Source organism: Macrobrachium nipponense, chromosome 11 (genome assembly GCF_015104395.2).
Source record: "Macrobrachium nipponense isolate FS-2020 chromosome 11, ASM1510439v2, whole genome shotgun sequence".
NCBI classification, from domain to species: Eukaryota; Metazoa; Arthropoda; class Malacostraca; order Decapoda; family Palaemonidae; genus Macrobrachium; species Macrobrachium nipponense.
In genome coordinates, this window is record NC_061087.1 from 93610181 (window position 1) to 93630161 (window position 19981).

Below are 19981 nucleotides of genomic sequence, written 5' to 3' on the forward strand. Positions count from 1 at the left end.
GGCGGGGAGTTTAATCTCATCTGACTAACTTTCCTTACTTCAATTTCGTCCCATTCCTTATACTGTCCACCTTTCTACCTGCCACTCTCGCCACGATGCCTCTCACCTCGGTAGATCAGATTCAGCCACCCAAAGATATCATGCTTCTCCTTAGGATATCGTTCATTCTTAGATTCGGCTTTAATCATACCTGTATATATTAGATTAATAAATGTATATGATTCGTTTACATTTTTGTTTAGGTATACATATTTAGTAATTAAGTGATAATATAAGTTATATTCTTAAGTTTAGAAATTAAGATTGATGTATGCATTTTTAGAGATTGAGCTATTCATAAGTTATATTCTTAACTTTAGCACTTAAGTTATATGCTACTATTACTTAATGAAGATGGATCTATTAATGATGTTTTCGTTATCCTTTTTTATTAATTTCAATTCATGAGCTTGAAAGGCATTCTCTGGTATTTTTTCACCGGCGAACACAGGTCGACCCAGAAAAGGGATTTTGACTGAGGAAAAATCTATTTCTGGGGAGAGACCTGTGTCGCCCGGTGAAACCCTACCCTGTTTCCCATCCCATTCCTTTCCAAGCCATTACTGAAATCTATGACAGAAGGATGTAAGATGGCGCTCGCATCGGGCGGGGACTGGGTGAGTCGGAGCGGTGTGGTGGAGACCGTTGTGTCGGCACATCCCGTGTTCATATGTTGACGAAGGAGTAATCTAATTGGAAGATGACCTGTGTTTAGTGGCTTTCACACGCCCTTGCTTTATACACGACGCCCTTGAGGTGCTCGCGCGAGGGTAGTAACCTCTGCATACCAATGGTTTAACTTTCTCTGGTATATTTGGAAATTATTTATATCAGAAAAGTATTAAGAAGGACCTTTTCACCGGGCGACACAGGTCTCTCCCCAGAAATAGATTTTTCCTCCGTCAAAATCCCTTTACTATTTTCAAATATTAATATTATAATATACAGCAATAACATAAATTCATTAAAGAAAGTACTAAAGTGAATTAGTAAGAGTTCATTTATAAATTTAAAAAATTGTGTAAGAATGAAGGAAATCCCAGTCTTCTCTCTCAAACTCCAGGTACTAAAACTGTCAAACATATCAAGTAATGGGACAGAGGGGGAGGAGCTGTTGTGTTGTTGCCACCAAGTGTTCATGCAATTTCTCTCTCTCTCTCTCTCTCTCTCTCTCTCATTTACTGAGACTTGAGAGTTTTTATAGTACATGTACTATTTGTTTTTAATACTTTAAAATAATAATAATAATAATATTATTATTAATGTAACTGTAATTACAAAATTCATATTATGTGGTAGCATTTTAAAGAAATACAATTATCTATCCATTTCACTCTTTTAACCCTTAAACGCCGAGCCGGTATTTCCGAAAGTGTCTCCTGTATGCCGGCGGCTTTCGCAAGTGAGCGCCGAAGCAGAAAAAAAGTTTCTTTCAAAAAATCACAGCACGCTTAATTTTCAAGATCAAGAGTTCATTTTTGGCTCCTTTTTTTTTGCCAGTGCCTGAAGTTTGGTATGCAACCATCAGAAATGAAAAAAATATCATTATCATAAATAAATATTGGAATATATGACAGCGCTAAAAAATAATTTCATATATAATTGTATACAAATTGCGCTGTGAGCAAAACGGTTAAAGCTAATGAGTTAATTATGTTTTTGTTGTATTGAACACTAAATTGTGATAATTTTGGTTTATAACAAATTGTAAAACGATCAAAGCAACACAGAGAAAATATTATCACAATATGATGCATGGATTCGTAACGCGCGGACGTTAAAAAAAGCCGTTTTCAAAAATTCACCATAAATCGAAATATTGTGCTAGAGACTTCCCGTTTGTTGCAAAATGAAGGTAATTGATTGAATATTACTAGGCTGTAAGTATTGTAGCTTACAATTGCAGTTTTCGACCATTTCGGTCGAGTTAAATTTGACCAAAGGACTAATTTTTTCTATTTATCGTTATTTATATGAAAATATTTCAAAACTGATAAAAGCTACAACCATGGGTTGTTTTTTGTTGTATTCTACATGAAATTGCACACATTTTCATATATAAAACCTTATTTATGTTACGGCTAATTTAAAATGGTGCAAACATTACGACAATCAGACAAAAAAATTTGTAATTTTTTTTCAGAAGAGTTACCGCGCGGACGTAAGGAAAAATTCTTTTTCATAAATTAACCATAAATCGAAATGTTGTGCTAGAGACTTCCAATTTGTTGAAAAATATAGGTAAATGATTGAATATTACTAGAATGTAATAGTTTTAGCTTACAATTGCGTTTTTTTACCATTTCAGTCGAGTCAAAGTTGACCGAAGGTTGAAATTTTGGCACATCATTATTTATTTGAAAATATTTCAAAACTAATAAAAGCTACAACCATGGGTTGTTTTTAGTTGTATTCTACATGAAATTGCACACATTTTCATATACAAAACTTTATGTAACGTCTAATTTTAAATGGTGCAAACATTACGACAATCGGACGAAAAAATTTCTGATTTTTTTCGGAAGAGTTACCTCGCGGATGTAAGGACATTTTTTTTTTTTTTTTTTTTTTCATAAATTCACCATAAATCGAAATTTTGTGCTAGAGTCTTCCAATTTGTTGCAAAATAAAGGTAAATGATTGAATATTTACTATACTGTAAGACTTTTAACTTATAATTGCGTTTTTTATACATTCAACTTCCCTGCCAGATATATACTTAGCTATAGACTCCGTTGTCCCCGACAGAAATTAAAATTTCGCGGCACACGCTACAGGTAGGTCAGGTGATCTACCGCCCTGCCCTGGGTGGCAGGACTAGGAACCATTCCCGTTTTCTAATCAGATTTCCTCTGTCGCCCGGACTATCAACATTGTTTTTGGTTCCTCTGGACTGGATTTTCTTTTTTCATCGACAAATGATCTTCTTGACCGACTTTTGGTGATGTATCTGGATTGTTGGATTGGCATACGCTTTTGTGGACTGTTTGTGGACTGCTTTGGAATTTTCTTAGAATGTCTGACACCGGAATGGTGATGAGATATTGTGTGATTGTAGGCTGTAAGGTGAGGTTGCCGAAAGCTTCGGTAGATCCTCACACCGTATGTAAAGGTTGCAGAGAGTATGAATGTTCTTTTATTAATACTTGTAAGGAATGTGAGAATTTAATTGAGTGAGAGAGTGAAGAATCTACTATTATTTGAAGAAGTTAGAGAGAGGAGAGAGAGTGAGGAAAAGCTTCTCTAGAAGTATGAGTGGTTCTAGATCTAATGAGCTAGTTCCTAGTTAGGGAAACTTCTTCCCCTCTTGTAAGAATTGCCACTTCTCCAGTTCCTCTTGAGCCTCACACCTATTGCAGATCCTGCAGATTCGGCAAAAGAACTTGCGGATCTAAAAGCAGCTTTCAAAATCATGGAAAACAAAAAAATGGCTGCTTTGCAAGGTAAGGATAGTGATTGTACAGTGGACAGTGATATGAGTGTGCCCCAGTGTAGTGGAGGGGGAGTCTGGTCGGCTCCACAACGCTCCCAGGTCTAGACCTCTTCCAAGCTCCCATGCCCAGAGGAGAAGGAATATCAAAACCGTGAGGAGGTTGTGGAGATTCCCCACCGATCAGGTGTGTCCCTTCGGCAGGCTCTGTGACACCCCAGATGCCAGGGATCGCTATTGCAAAAGAGTCCTGCATGAGATGTTTCTCGTCGTCGGGATCTTCGTCTCCTAGACGCGGTTGGAGGGATTCTGATCGCTCGCAGACCATTGAAGAGGAGTTGGAAGGCGCCGACTCTTGACTCGAGCCCGGAACGCTTCCCTGAGGAGTCTCCTTCGGATGTTAAGAGGGCAAAGAGAGCCCTATTGTCACCCGTAGTTGGCGTGGAGCCCATAGACACCTCCCCTCCTCCTTCTCCTCCTCCCAAGAAGGAGAAAGAGGAGGCTACTAGAGAATCCTCCTCTCTATGCAAGAGCAGATATCGTCGTTAGTGGGAGTGCTTTCAAAGGAAACCTCCTCGAAGGAAAGATACTTCCCTTCCCATCAAGAGGTCCTCTAGACGTATGGAGTCCCTGCCACCAGGAGCGAAGCTCCTACCAGGAGTGAGGCTCCTAACAAGAGCGAGGAGCCAACCAAACGCAAGGCTCCTGCTAGGAGTGAAGAGTCGTTTCAGGAGGGTGCGTGGCACCTACCAGGAGTGAGGAGTCAATCAGTACGGGAGTCAACTAAAACCCGTGACTCCTAAACAGGAGTGAGGAGTCAACCAAGCGCCACGACTCCAACCAGGTGTGAGGAGCCCAAACAGGCGTGTGCGCCAGCCAGGTGTGAGGAGTCACCCAGGAGGCAGGAGCCAGGAGCCAGGAGTGAGGAGGAGTCACAGGAGGCAGGAGGCAGGAGTCAGGAGGCAGGAGTCGGAGTAGGAGTCGGAAATCACCATGAGGCAAGATTCGACTAGACTCGTGTCGAATTTGGTGGCTCTTCCCCAGATAGAAGCACCTCCCCTTCGGATCGAAGGAGGTCTTGGAAAGACTCACCCTCCAAACGGGAACGTTCTCCCTCTTCCGATCGAGTTTTAGAAGAGTCAGAAGACGAGCTCCCTACAAATGAGGGACTGTCTAACTACAAGACTTTAGCCTCCTTATTACTTCAAGAGTATGGAGACTCTCTTAGCCCAGCCGTTCTTCCTTCGCCTCGTTTGTCTTCTCGAGTACTACGACAGTAAAGTCCTCTGCTTTCCTGAAGATGAAACCAGCATTTCTATGAAGAAGGCCCTCCAGTCTCTAGATACATGGATGGGCACGAAGAAAGAGTTGGGCAAAACAGTGTTCTGCATGCCTCCTTCCAAACTCCTTGGAAGGAGAGGTATTTGGTACGGGACAGGAGAAGCTATGGGTCTTTCTCTCCCTGCATCAGCAGACGCAGACTTCTCGAATCTGGTTGATGCTCCAGACGACACTCTTTTAGGGTCGGCCCAGATCGACATGGAGCATTCGGAGTTGAACCACCTTCTTAAAGGACTATTCATCATCTTAGAAGTGTTCAATTTCCTAGACTGGTCTCTCGGGGTACTTGCTAAGAAGTCTCAGGACTCGGAATTTCTTAATAACCCAGAAGTTCTTCATAGCGTCCTGGCATGTATGGACAAGGCAGTACAAGACGGTTCGGGAGAGGTTTCTTCCCTATTTGGAGCAGGTTTGCTAAAGAAGAGATCGGTGTATGGATCCCTTTTGTCTAAGGCTGTTTCTCCTAGTCAGAGAACTGCGTTATTGTTCGCCCCTTTGTCCGATCATCTGTCTCCTTCTCAGTTGGTGAAAGATATATCTCGCTCACTAACTGAGAAGGCGACACAAGACCTCCTTGTGCAGACAACGAAGAAGAGTCGCCCTGTAGTTTCAACTATTAAGAAGGACTCTCATCCTCCTCAGCAACCCTTTCGTGGAGGTGCAACGGCTCGTCCCCCCTCCAGAAAGAAGAGCTCTGATAAAAGAGGAAGGTCTTCCTTCCGGCCCTTCAAGAAAGGAAAATGACTTGCAGATCCTCCAAACACCAGTAGGCGCCAGACTCCTGAACTTCGCAGGAGCCTGGGCGTAGAGAGGAGCCGACTCTTGGTCGGTTTCGGTTCTAAAGAAGGGATACATCATCCCCTTCGAAGACAGTCCTCCCCTAACCTCTACTCCTCGGGAACTGTCAGCAAGATACAGAGACCCTATAATGAAAGATACGCTCCTTCAAATAGTGGATCAGATGTGGGAAAACGAGGCCGTCGAACTAGTACAGGATCCACTCTCCCCGGCATTTTACAATCGCCTTTTCCTAGTGCCAAAGGCTTCGGGGGGGTGGAGACCGGTACTGGACGTAAGCGCGCTGAACCGATTGTACAAAAGAAGTAAGTTCCGAATGGAAACGTCCTCCTCGGTGATGTCAGCCCTACGTCCAGGAGATTGGATGGTCTCGCTGGACTTACAAGAAGCGTATTTCCACGTCCCCATTCACCACTCGTCGAAGAAATATCTTCGGTTCATGATAGGGGGCAAGATTTTTCAATTCAGGGCTCTGTGTTTCGGCCTGTCTATAGCTCCTCAGGTCTTCACCAACCTGATGGCAAATGTAGCGAAATGGCTTCATCTAGAGGGAATCAACATCTCCCTCTACTTAGACGACTGGCTGATCAGGGCCAAGTCGGAGAGCCAGTGTTTGGAGGACCTGATGATAACACGAGATCTGATACAGTCTCTGGGATTACTCGTAAACCTCGAGAAGTCGCAACTGATCCCCAGCCAGAACCTGGTTTATCTGGGGATTCAGATGGATTCTCAGGGTTTTCGGGTGTTTCCTTCGCAAGAGAGAGTCACTCGAGGCTTGTCAAAGATCTCGAACTTTTTAGAGAGAGAACACAGTTCAGCGAGGGAATATTTGAGCCTGTTAGGGACTCTGTCCTTGCTAGAGAAGTCCTTCACTCTAGGGAGGCTTCACCTTCGCCCTCTTCAGTTTTTCCTGAAAAAGGTATGGAGTTGGAAGACGGGGCAACTCTCAGACTCTCTTCCGATTCCCCAGGAGGTGAAGAATCACTTAAAGTGGTGGATCATTCCTCTAAAGAAGATCGAAGGCGTGTCCCTTGCCCTGCGGAACCCCAACCAATTGTTATTTTCCGACGCTTCGGAGTCGGGATGGGGAGCAACGCTAGGAGCAAGGGAGGTGTTGGGCACCTGGACAAAGGAACAGGTGTCTTGGCATATCAATTGCAAGGAGCTAGTGGCCATACACCTGGCCTTAAGATTCTTCGAGGAGGTAGTCAGAGGCGGGGTGGTTCAGATAAACTCGGACAACACCACGGCTCTGGCTTACATCCGCAAACAAGGAGGGACTCATTCGTTCTCCCTCTATCAGCTAACAAGAGATCTGTTAACCTGGACAGAGGAAAGAGGTATAACTCTCCTCACAAGATTTGTACAAGGGATACGAAACGTGAGAGCAGACAGGCTAAGCAGGAGGAATCAGGTCCTTCCCACAGAGTGGACTCTACACGCAGAAGTGTGTCGAAGTCTGTGGTCCCTGTGGGGGAGGCCTCACATAGACCTATTTGCTACGTTCCTCTCCAAAAGGGTAGAGATATTTTGCTCGTTAGTAGAAGATCCAAGAGCCTTTGCAATCGACGCGTTTCTCCTAGATTGGTCGGGCCTAGACACCTACGCCTTTCCCCCATTCAAGATCCTGGGGGAAGTACTCAGGAAATTTGTGGCTTCAAAGGGGACGAGGTTGACCCTCATAGCCCCATTTTGGCCAGCCCAAGAATGGTTCACGGAGGTACGGGAATGGATAGTGGACTTCCCCAGGTCTCTGCCAAGCAGAACAGATCTACTCAGATAACCCCACTTCGAGAGGTTTCATCACAACCTCCCTGGTCTCGCTCTGACTGCCTTTCGACTATCGAAAGACTCGTCAGAGCGAGGGGATTTTCTCGCAAAGCTGCAAGCGCAGATCTTCAACGAGACGAGTACGTATACCAATCTAAGTGGGAAGTCTTTAGGAGATGGTGTAGGACGAAGAAGCTGTCCTCCTCCAGTACCTCTGTAACCAACATTGCCAATTTCCTCCTTTTTCTTAGAGAGGAATCGCAACTTTCTGTGTCTACCATCAAGGGATACAGGAGTATGCTGTCAGCAGTATTCTGGAATCGAGGGCTGGAGATTGCAGAGAATAAGGATCTCCACGATTTGATTCGGTCTTTCGAGACTTCGAAATCAAGGACTCCGAGAACACCTAGCTGGAATCTGGACGTGGTCCTGAAATTCCTTGCCTTGGACAAATTCGAACCTCTACATCTTGCCTCCTTCCGGGACATTACTAGGAAATGTTTATTCCTATTGTCCCTCGCGACGGCTAAGAGGACGAGCGAATTGGGGTTTAAAGGAGATGCGGCTATCTGTTCGTTCCAGACATTATTTTTGGCGAAAAATGAGAACCCATCAAAACCTTGGCCCAGGAGCTTTGAGGTAAAAGGCCTATCTAGCCTGGTAGGTAGAGAGATAGAAAGGTCTCTCTGCCCGGTTAGGGCTCTTAAATTTTATTTGTAGAAAAAGAAGCAGATGGGAGGTTGTCAACAGGGTCTTTGGTGTGCTGTGAAGAACCCCAAAAGACTCATGTCTAAAAACGCCTTAGCCTTCTTTGTGAGAAGCGTAATTGCTGAGGCGCACAAGAATTGCCCGGATGAATCCTTCGGTTCGGACTTCTAAGAGTTAAAACTCATGAAAAGTAGGGCGGTAGCAACGTCGCTAGCGTTTCAAAAGAATATGTCTCTAAGGAATATCATAGAAACTACATATTGGAGATGCAATTCAGTTTTTGCATCTCATTACCTGAAGGATGTAAGGGTGACTTATGAGAAATGCTTCTCTCTCGGTCCGTTTGTGTCAGCAGATTCAGTACTGGGACTTGGAGCAAAGACTGATCCTTAAAAATCTTTTATCTTAAATGTACATAAACCCTCTTGTCAGATATGTGCCTGGTTTCCTACTAGCAACTGTGCTGATGTCGCACGGGCGGCTGGTGTCTTTGCTGGTAGGGGACCAGGGGTATATATGGCTAGTAGGGGGGTACAAATTTTTTTTTTGTTATAAAGTGTATGTGATTTTATGTTTCGAGTTATTGGTTGTTTGTAGGGAGTTTGGGGATAACTCCTTGCAATCTTTAGAACTAACATGGATGTTAGGATCAGGTGATCGGGATCGGTGTTGTGCTCCTTGAACAAGGTGTATTGTCATGTTAGTGGAATAGCACCCAATGACAAAGGCCTTTAGGCTCTGCCGAGTAAGTGGATAAGACCCCATTGGCAGACCCACAAGAACTCTTAGCCATAGATCAATATCTCGCTGAGGCTCTTGAGGCGAAGCAGACTCCTGGGCAGTAGCCACGAAGTCTTCCGCCTAATCAGGTAGGAACCAAGGTTTATTAATACCTACAACATATGTTGTTTACCTGTCTATTTCAGTAGTTAGCTGTCTCTTACCCACCACCAATGGGTGCTAATCAGCTAAGTATATATCTGGCAGGGAAGTTGAATGTATAAAAATGATATTGTCATGATAAATAAAGTTTTATACATACTTACCTGACAGATATATACGATTAATGGGCCACCCAGCCTCCCCGCAGGAGACAGGTGGAAGAGAGGAAATCTGATTAGAAAACGTGAATGGTTCCTAGTCCTGCCACCCAGGGCAGGGCGGTAGATCACCTGACCTACCTGTAGCGTGTGCCGCGAAATTTGAATTTGTCGGGGACGACGGAGTCTATAGCTAAGTATATATCTGTCAGGTAAGTATGTATAAAACTTTATTGTATCATGACAATATCATTTTTCGACCATTTCGGTCGAGTCAAAGTTGACCGGAGGTTGATATTTTGGCACTTATCATTATTTATATAAAAATATTTCAAAACTGATAGAAGCTACAACCATGGGTTCTTTTTTGTTGTATTCTACATGAAATTGCGCACATTTCCATATATAAAACTTTATGCAATGGCTAATTTGAAATTGTGCAAACATTACGACTATCGGACGAAAAAATTTCTGATTTTTTCGGAAGAGTTACCGCGCGGACGTAAAGAAAAAGTTTTTTCATAATTTCACCATAAATCGAAATATTGTGCTAGAGACTTCCAATTTGTTGCAAAAGGAAGGTAAATGATTAAATATTACTAGAATATAAGAGGTTTAGCTTACAATTGCGTTTTTCTACCATTTCGGTAGAGTCAAAGTTGACCGAAGGTTGAAATTTTGGAACTTATCATTATTTATATGAAAATATTTCAAAACTGATAAAAGCTACAACCATGAGTTGTTTTTTGTTGTATTCTACATAAAATTGCGCACATTTTCATGTATAATACTCCATGTAACAGCTAATATAAAATGGTGCAAAAATTATGTCAAAGTGACGAAATAATTTCTGAGATGTGTCGCTGATGCTTGCGTGCCTGGGTAACGATTGTAAACAAAACAACGCTTTGATCCGTGAGCTCCCAGCCATCCCCGAAGGCGTGTGATTCAAAAGTTTTTGCTTAGTAGGCCTATAACTATTTTTCCACAAATTTTTTAAAACTTCTTTTATTGTAGTGTCTTACCGAACAATTATACAGCCGTGATTTCCACGAGCGACAGGAGACTAAATTCAAATTTAGCGCGTAGGCGTCGCCAACACTGGTGGTGATGACGTCATCTCCCTCCACTCGCGGGAGAACCAGGTACAACTGCCCAGGTGAATTCAATTCTTTTCCTGCCGGCGTTCGGTGAACATCGGTGTTCGGTGCGGTTGGATGACTTTGCTTCGCTTTTTTCTAGTGGATTTGATCTTCGGAATTGGTGAAGTACTCTTTTTTGGCGTTGTTGTTTATTTGAATACTATTTAGGTGTTGCCATGTCGGATTCTAGTCTGTCGGGAGTTAGGTTTTGCATCTCAGGATGTAAAACTAGGCTATCCAAATTAGAGTATGATTCTCACAAACTAAATTGTTTAAGTGTAGGGGACAGGTTTGTTCAGCAGATCGAACATGTTAATGATGTAGTGATTGGACTGATTCTCAATGGAAGTTTTTTAGTTCATACTCGGAGAAATTAGCGAAAGACAGAATTAGGAAAGCAGCGCTTAGGGAAAGAAAGCTTAGCTCTGCTTCTTCTTGCGATGCATCTGTTCCTTCTGTTTCTCCTCAAATTGTTATGTCTCCTTTAACTACACCTCCTATTCCTCCTACTAATCCCACTTCTCCGGCTTCCCGTGCAGTTTCTTCCGACACCATTGCCAGTCTTGAATCGAGGTTCGATCAGAAATTTTCGGTACTAGCGGATACGGTTATGCAACTTGGTAATTCGGTTAAGACTTTTTTGGAGAAAGCGGTTTCAGGTAAGAGTGTATTGAGGGTGCGTCTGTCTGTCCTGACACGTCTCTAGACAAAGGTCACTGTCCAGCTCCCCCGCAACCGGGGAGAAGGACATACCGGAAGTCCAAGGGAGTTCGATCGGGATTGCCCACAGACAGGCGCCTCTCTTGTTGAGCCTGTTGCGCCCTCAACAGGGGACTCAGTTAAGCGCTGGAAAGGTGTTGCGGTTAGACGCCTTTCGACTGATTCAGGCGATTCGTCTCCGATCGCGCGGCGCTCTTGGCAAGATTCGCCCGTTTCGCGTCCCTTGAAGAGGTGTTCAGGCACCGATTCTTCGCCTCCTCCAGTCAAGCGGTATAAGGAGCCTGAGAGTAGTGTTGCGCCGCGGCCGTTAGCGGCTCGTTTTCCGCCTCAATCTGTTCTTTTTTCGGCTCCATCGACTAGTAGAGATTGTGGTAGAGCTGTAGCTAGCCGTTCTAAGGGTGTTTCATTAGGCACTTTCTCGTCTGTTCCGCCTGATGCGCCTGTTTCGCCTCGAATTTCGGCGGCTCCGGGCAAGGCGCAAGTAGTTATTCCGCCTCCTGCTGAACATTTAGGCTCTTCCAAGCCTCAGTTAACTGTTTTTGATTCGTCTCTGGCGCCTTTGCGCAAGCAGTTAGAGATGTTAACCAACTGGATGAATGAGTCCAAGGGTGGTTCGAAGCCTTCAGATCCGTTTGTAGTCCCGTCTACTTCTTCAGCGGTATCGGAGAATGAGGAAGAGGTAGAGGAGGAGGATTCACATCACCTTTCGTGTTATTCACGTCTCCGTAGGTTTCTTCTGGTATCTTATCCAGATTATTTTGAGAAAGCGGCTCCGCGCTCCCCAACTTCGACTTTTTTGATGAGGAGGAAAACTTCAGACCCTCTCCTCCCAAAACTTGTTCTATCTAAAGCAGTTAGACATTCGTTGAAAGAGACGGAGAAATGGATGTCTATGAAAAGAGACTTAGGGAAGGCGCTGTTTGCTTACCCTCCCTCTAAGTTGCTTTGTAAGAGGTATAGGTTTTATGTAACTGGGGAAGCTCCTTCTCTGGGAGTTTCTGCCTCCTCCCAGGGAGACTTCTCCAGTTTAATCGACTCCTCTAGAAGATCTGCTTTCGCCGCAGCGAAAGTTTTCTTTACAGCCCCTGAGTTGGACCACGTTGTAAAGAACCAATTTAAACTTTTGGAAGTATTTAGCTTCCTTGATTGGACTATTGGCGCTTTAGCGGCAAGATCGAAGACTGTTCCTTCTCTTTCACAGGATTTATTGCGGAGGATTGGATTGGTGTTCTGTCCTGTGGCGGACAAATCCATTAGGAATGGATGTGATGAGTTAGGCTTCGCTCATCGCCTTTGGTACCCTTAAGAAAAGGCAACTTTGGTGCTCCTTTGCTTCTAAAAGGGTTACTTCCCAACAGAAGTCTCTCTCTTGTTTGCGCTCCTTTTGTGAAAGATAACCATCTTTCCAGACGATGTAGTGCTGTCAATTTCGTCGGCACTAGATAAGAAATCTACTTCGGATTTGCTGGCACAGTCTACTAAGAGACCTAAAGCTCCTTTGGAGACTGTTCCTTCTGTTTCCCCTCTGGCCCAAGCGCCTTTTCGAGGGAGAAAACCCAAGCGCTTCTTTCGGCCGAAGTCGAATTTGCGACCTCAGTCAAAGACCTCGGCCAAGGTTAACAAACCTTCCAAATGAAAGCTCGGTTCTTCATGCACCAGTGGGAGGCAGGCTGGCTCTGTTTTGGGAGGAATGGGAAAACAGAGGAGCAGAAGCCTGGGTAGTGCAAATACTCCAAGTTTGGCTACCGTATTCCTCTCATTTCACCTCCCTCGCTCTCACCTGTGCCAATTCCATTCCAGGCATACTCTCCGGGCTCAGACAAATTTCTGGCGCTAGCCGCGGAGAAGTGGAAAGTGCTCATTTCTCAAAGAAGCTATTAGAACAGATAGAAGGGGATTTTCCTCCAGGCTTTTACAATCACCTTTTTGTAGTTCCCAAGTCATCAGGGGGCTGGAGGCCGGTTTTGGATGTGAGCGCCCCTGAACTTGCATGTCCAGAAAACAAAATTTCATATGGAGACCACTCGGTCGGTTCTGGCGTCCATCAGACAGGGGGATTGGATGGTTTCTCTGGACATGCAAGACGCTTATTTTCACATTCCGATTCATCGCGAATCTCGGAAGTACCTGAGGTTCATGTTCGAAGGCAAGGTGTTTTCAGTTTCGGGCGCTTTGCTTTCGGACTAAGCGACCGCTTCCTCAAGTTTTCACCAGGGTTCTATCCCCGATAAGAAGCTGGCTGCACATATTAGGAGTAAGAATCTCCCTCTATCTGGACGATTGGCTTCTCCGGCCGGAATCAGAGAGTTGGTGCATGAAGGACCTTGGAACAACTCTGGATCTTGCCAGAAAGTTAGGAATTCTGGTCAACAAACAGAAGTCCCAGTTGGTTCCATCTCAGAGCATCCTTTATTTGGGGATGACTCTGAATGCTCAAGTTTTTCGGGCTTTTCTGTCCCCGAAGAGGGTCCAAGGCTGTCTGGAGACAGTTCAGGAGTTCTTGGACAAAAGGGTAAGTTCTGCCAATCAGTGGATGAGGCTCCTGGGCAAATTGTACGTCAGTGGAGAATTTGTGACGTTAGGGAAGACTGCACATTGAGACCGCTGCAGTTTTTTCTGAGAGCCTCTTGGTGCAGGAAGACGCAACCGGACTCAATTACCTTTCCTTTCACAGACCAAATAAAAGAGGACCTAAGGTGGTGGCTGTCTCGGGCAAGATTGGAAGAAGGGTTAGATTTACGACCCATCCTCCCGAACCTACAGTTCTTTTCCGACGCATCGGACACAGGTTGGGGAGCCCTGCTGGGAAATCAACGGACTTCAGGAGCTTGGTCGGAGAAGGAGAAGAAGTTCCATATAAATGTAAAGGAACTTTTAGCAATTTTCCTGGGGCTCAGACAGTTTCGGAACTTAGTAGAAGGTCAGGTAGTGGCAGTACATTCCGACAACTCCACGGCTCTCTCGTACGTGCGGAAACAGGGGGGACTCAGTCTTTCTCTCTGTACGAAGTGGCCAAGGATCCTCCTGTGGACAATGGAAGCGAATGTTCAGCTAGTCCCGAGATTTGTTCCAGGAAAGATGAACGTCCTGGCGGACGAGCTAAGCCGTCAACAGCAAGTGTTACCTCTGGAGTGGACTTTGGACGACAAAATTTGTCAGAAACTTTGGCACCTTTGGGGACAACCGTCCATAGACCTGTTCGCGACTTCAAGGAACAACCGTCTTCCTCTCTTTTGTTCTCCAGTTCCAGATCCTCTAGCTTGGTTGGTGGACGCAATGCTGTTGGATTGGTCGGGTCTGGAAGCTTATGCATTCCCTCTGTTCAGTCTAATAAGAGAGGTGCTGAACAAGTTCATGTCGCACAGCAATGTAACACTGACGTTAATCGCTCCCTTTTGGCCCAGGAAAGTGGTTCCCGGACCTTCTCCAGTTGTTAGTAGACTTCCCCAGGCTTCTTCCTCCAGAGAAGTGGCTTCTCAAACAACCTCACTTCAAAAGGTTTCACCAAAACCTGTCCGCTCTAGCTCTGACAGGGTTCAGACTGTCCGAAATCTTGTCAGAGCGAAAGGGTTTTCAAGAAGAGCTGCAGAAGCTATCGCTTGTTATAGGAGAGAGTCTTCTAACAAACTCTATCAAGGGAAGTGGAGAATCTTCAGAGAGTGGTGTAGAGGTGCTAAAGTCTCTACTTCTGCGACCTCTTTAACGGAGATAGCAGATTTTCTTCTATTTCTTAGGGAGTCTAAGAAACTGGCTCCTTCGACGATCAGAGGATATAGAGCCATGCTTTCTTCGGTTTTTCGACATCGGGGTTTGGATATTTCCTCCAATTCAGATCTGTCGGACCTCATTAGGTCTTTCGAAACCACTAAGCTCCCTCAGGATTCAGTGGCTTGGAACTTAGATGTGGTGCTTAAGTTCCTCATGGGGCCACCGTTTGAGCCTTTGAAGTCGGCTTCACTCAGGAACTTGACTAAAAAGACTCTTTTTCTTATTGCACTAGCTTCTGCAAAGCGTGTCAGCGAATTGCATGCTTTAGACAAAAGAGTCGGTTTCTCTCAAGGCAATGCTGTGTTTTCGGTATCTTTGACCTTTCTAGCCAAAAACGAGAATCCGTCTAGTCCTTGGCCGAGGAGTTTTGTGGTTAGGAACTTATCTGATTTGGTTGGACATGAGGAGGAAGAAAGGCTCTTATGTCCAGTCAGGGCAATTAAGCAGTATCTTCTTGCCACTAAGGAGGTTAGAGGCCAATCTTCTAAGCTCTGGACCTCGGTTCAAAATCCCTCTCATCCTCTTTCTAAGAATGCTATATCGTTCTTTATTAGAGAGCTTATCAGGGAAGCTCACTTGCAGTCCGAGAACGACAATCTTTCCGTTCTGAGAGTTAAAGCTCACGAGGTTAGAGCAGTGGCAACTTCTTTAGCATTTAGAAAGAATTTATCTTTAGCTTCAATTCTTCAGAGTACGTTCTGGAGATCGAATTCGGTTTTTGCGAGCCATTATCTCAAAGAGATAGAAACGGTTTTCGAGAATTGTAGAACGTTAGGTCCGGTGGCGGTTTCTGGCATGGTGTTGGGAGAAACGGCACAGGGGTCGTCACCTCTATGCTAACTTTTCACCTTGAAATAGGTTGTCGAGTTCAAGGGAAGCTGGGGGTACTGAGTACCTGGGATACTCACCAGTCTGTTAGGTCAGATTTTATAATGGTTGGGTATATATGTTTTTAAATCTGGTGTTGGTGACAAATGTTTTGTATGATTGAATTGCTGGTCTTAGCCCAGGGCAAGGGCAATCTTTGTTATTACTATCCTCCGTCAGTCAGCCTTGACTCGCTTGAACTACGGAAGGATTCCACTCCTGTAGAGGCTAACTTTGTTCAAATTCCAATTCCTCTACAATAGTAAGAAGAGCACCGACCAGAGGCAGTAACAGTCTGGTGTAGCTCTCTTACAAGGTAAGGTACAACAGACACCTCGAGTGTTTACTGGTATTGTAATAAATGTAACCCATTTAGAAATACTAGTGGTCCACTGAATCCCACCTTCCCATAAATTCGTAATCAGCTGTATAATTGTTCGGTAAGACACTACAATAAAAATGAAATTTTCATTAGTAAAATGAAGTTTTATTGTATACTTACCAAACAATTATGATATACCCACCCTCCTCCCCTTAGGTGGACGGATGGGCAGAAAGAATTGGATTCACCTGGGCAGTTGTACCTGGTTCTCCCGCGAGTGGAGGAAGATGACGTCATCACCACCAGTGTTGGCGACGCCTACGCGCTAAATTTGAATTTAGTCTCCTGCCGCTTGTGGAAATCACGGCTGTATAATTGTTCTGTAAGTATACAATAAAACTTCATTTTACTAATGAAAATTTCATTTTTCTTCGACGTACGATACATCAGTTCGGCACCCGACAGACAATTTTCGTCGACTTTTAATACGTCCAATCGACGTTAAAGGGTTAATTAAGGGTAACTCTCTCTCTCTCTCTCTCTCTCTCTCTCTCTCTCTCTCTCTCTCTCTCTCTCAGCAAAAGAATTGATATACAGACAAACATAATTGTTCAGTCCTCTCTTTCTCCCTTCTCTGGAATAGATATAGTATTTATTTATGGGAGGGGAAATAAGTGTTGCCTATAGAAGTTCCTTTCATTCTATTGATATCGTAAGGAGTTATTCTCTCTCTCTCTCTCTCTCTCTCTCTCTCTCTCTCTCTCTCTCTCTCTCTCTCTCTCTTATTGGCTGTTTATATATTTCTAATGCTAAAATGTTTAAGATGACTTTAAAATTATATTAATAATACCAATTCAATGGTATATTTGATGTAGGATGATACTTAAGTATACATTTGATATTTGAACTTTTAAGATAGGCAGATATGGGCATTTCTGGGCTCAGCCCGTGTCGCTTCGTGAAATGTCCTTTTAGCACACATTTCTGAGGTAAATATTACTAACATTACCAGAGAAAAAACTAAAATGGAATGTCAGAGTATTCTGACTCGCTCACCTTATATAAAAAGGTGTCGGTATGGTTTCTTGGGCGAGTGAAACCACTACCACCGGTCTCTTACCATTTAGATCCATCCTTCTACAAAATCCCCCTACTAGAGAGGGCCGACACACAGCCTACACCAGCAACTACTACTACTAGCGCTCCCGACGCCAACACGAGCGCCTCTAGCGGTCATCCTTTCCGTTGCACCATCTTGCACGCACATGTCTTTTTATAGCTGTGTTTTTGTGCTCGCTTTTTTGGATTAACACCCACCATGGAACTTCAAGCCATCGCCGCAGCTAAGTTAAGTACTGCTAAAGTGTTTCACCTAATTTTAGCCAGCCAGGGTCCGTTTAACCGTTTTTATTTAGGTTGTTAACGGCGCCCTCCTCGGCATGGCTACAGAGTCGTTCCAGGTGGCTCGCTCCACGTGTAGATATGGGCATTTTTAGAGGGGAGTTCTAACTATTCGCGGGTTTGCGCTATTTGCGGGGGTCCCTGGTACACATCCCCCGCGTAGGGGGGGGACACTGTATTTATTTTTTAATGTAAAACATTCTTTCATACAAACTTATCAGTTAATATCCCAAATTGTGTTGTGATGTACTTAGACATTATTTTAAATCTGTATTTTATTCCATATATTTCAACTTTTATAAGTATAGTACCATACATGATGCCGTTTCCTTTGACTGCTGTCACATATTTATATGTCTGCTCTTTCCAGCCATGTTTAATAATAATAATTTATCCCTTGGATATATGATTCTCTTAGAACAGACACACATGCATTGGAAGTTTACTCAGTATACATGAAACTTCTTCTTTTGACATTCTAGAATTTTTAAATAATAGGTTACAATAGTTGGCCAATCAAATTATAAGTTTGTACTAATTATCAGATTTTTCTTTAACAAGCCACATAAGGGTATGTGTTAAAGTTGTTTTCTAAAGATCTCTCATTTTGCAGTATGTATTGTCAAGGAATTAATGAAATACAGTTGGAAAGAAAGTTATCAGGTAAACAAAAAGGGTAAAAAGGGTAAAAATCAAAGAGATAATCTAGGATTATCAGATATCACACGGTCACAAACTTAAACATACAGTCCAAAACATATAAAATCTCAATATATTAATTTTGTTGCTTATATTTATCTACAACTTTTTCATTATGAAGGCATCGAGTTTAAATAAAACCAAGACTTGAATTTAGAACATTTCCATTATTTGACTTGATGAAACAAGATTCGCCCCTTGACAGTCTTAGTAAAGATGAAAGTGCTTGGATTATATATATATATATATATATATATATATATATATATATATATATATAATATATATATATATATATATATACTATATATATATATATATATATATATATATATATATATATATATATATATATTTTACACACGCACACACACATGCGAGGTTGGACATTATTTTAAATCGCACATGGGAAAGTTTCGCGTAGGTTTGGCATGGTCTCTAAAATTCCTAATAAATGCTTGCTTCTAGAGTTTGAACACTAAATATGACCCTAATCATGCTTCCTAAGTATTAGGCTAACTTTTAAAAGAAATTAAAGTTAAAAAACAAAATAACTGGTTGGCATAGAAATAGTTACAGTAACTACTATGTATATACTTATCCACTTTTGTATGTATACTAATGTTACCCCTAATTCATGGGATGCCATTTTCTTTTTCCATTAGAGTAAAAGCTTTCTTTGCGGCACTAAGTAAACTTCATAAGTCACTTAGTAAACTTCATAAGTCAGTCATAACAAAGTCACACAATTCAATAAAATAAAGAAGAAGTATGTACATGAGTAATGTTTGTAGAGGGCAAAGGTAAAATTCAATCAATTTAAAAATATGAACTAGTGAGAGAGATAGAGATACATATGTCATGTGAAGTAAAACTCTGGAGGGGTATCGTGCAAATGGGATCACTTCTTCTGAAAATACATGCTGTAATTACGTAACATAGTACATACAGATTGTACCAGCACTTTTCTCTGAGGTTAAGAAAGTAATTATCACAGAAAGACAACTCTGATATGTTTTACTAGTTGATCATAGAGTTCCTATATAGTAACAAACACTGAATTAAGTACAGTGGACCCCCAGTATTCATGTTCTCCGGATTTGCAGACTCACACATTAGCGGATTTCTCTCAGGAACGTTTCCCCGCATTATTCATGGAAAAGTCGCACATTTGCGGTATTTTTCCATGAGAAATATCCACAAATTCCTGGTTTCTTTGATCAGTTTCATCATAAAATGCACTTTTTGAGATAAAACTATTAAAAAAACCAAGTATGAAAATTTTTAGTGGGTTTATCTTGAGTTTTAACTAACAAAATGGGCTATTATTAGCATTTTTATAGGGTTTCCAAACATTCGCAGGTTCTAACTATTCATGGGGGGGTCTGGTACGCATCCCCCGCGAATACGGGGGGACCACTGTACTGCCTTTGTATTATTTTAAAAAATATAAGTATCATACACAAAATCTCAGTACTGATTTTACACTTAAAATCATGAAAACTTATACTAACCCTGGAGAGGTTAGCAGGGTCGAGCTTGACCCGAGGGGTGTTTCAAAAAACATGTTTTTTTCTCATAAATCATCATCTATCTTGAATCTGGGTGTGATCGATCTGCAAGAGGATAGCAGAACACACACTACAATCATGTCAAAACTTGCGTTTGCCTTGCCCTTGTCCTTTCCCCTTTTCTGAGTAATAGTTTGTTTTGAACATGTGTGGGATACAAAGGCAAAGTTATCAAGTAGTGATTTCCTGTCTAACACTGTTGACTCTGGGATAGTTTTATATTGTTGGAAACTCTAGGTACGTGGTGTGTGCACATTATCATGCCTATGGTTGTGGCTGAGAAGACTTACATTGTCAATTATTCCAATTTCTTTTGAATGCCAATTTCTTAGTTTTTGCATTTTTCATCAACAATGGCCAGC

At 42.8% G+C, this 19981-nt stretch overlaps 1 protein-coding gene across 4 annotated transcripts in view; it reads left to right on the forward strand.

The window, feature by feature from the left end:
• The window catches only part of LOC135207355 (uncharacterized), a 316324-nt gene that overhangs the window by 242640 nt on the left and 53703 nt on the right, over window positions 1-19981 (forward strand). The gene's annotated exons all lie outside the window — the stretch shown is intronic.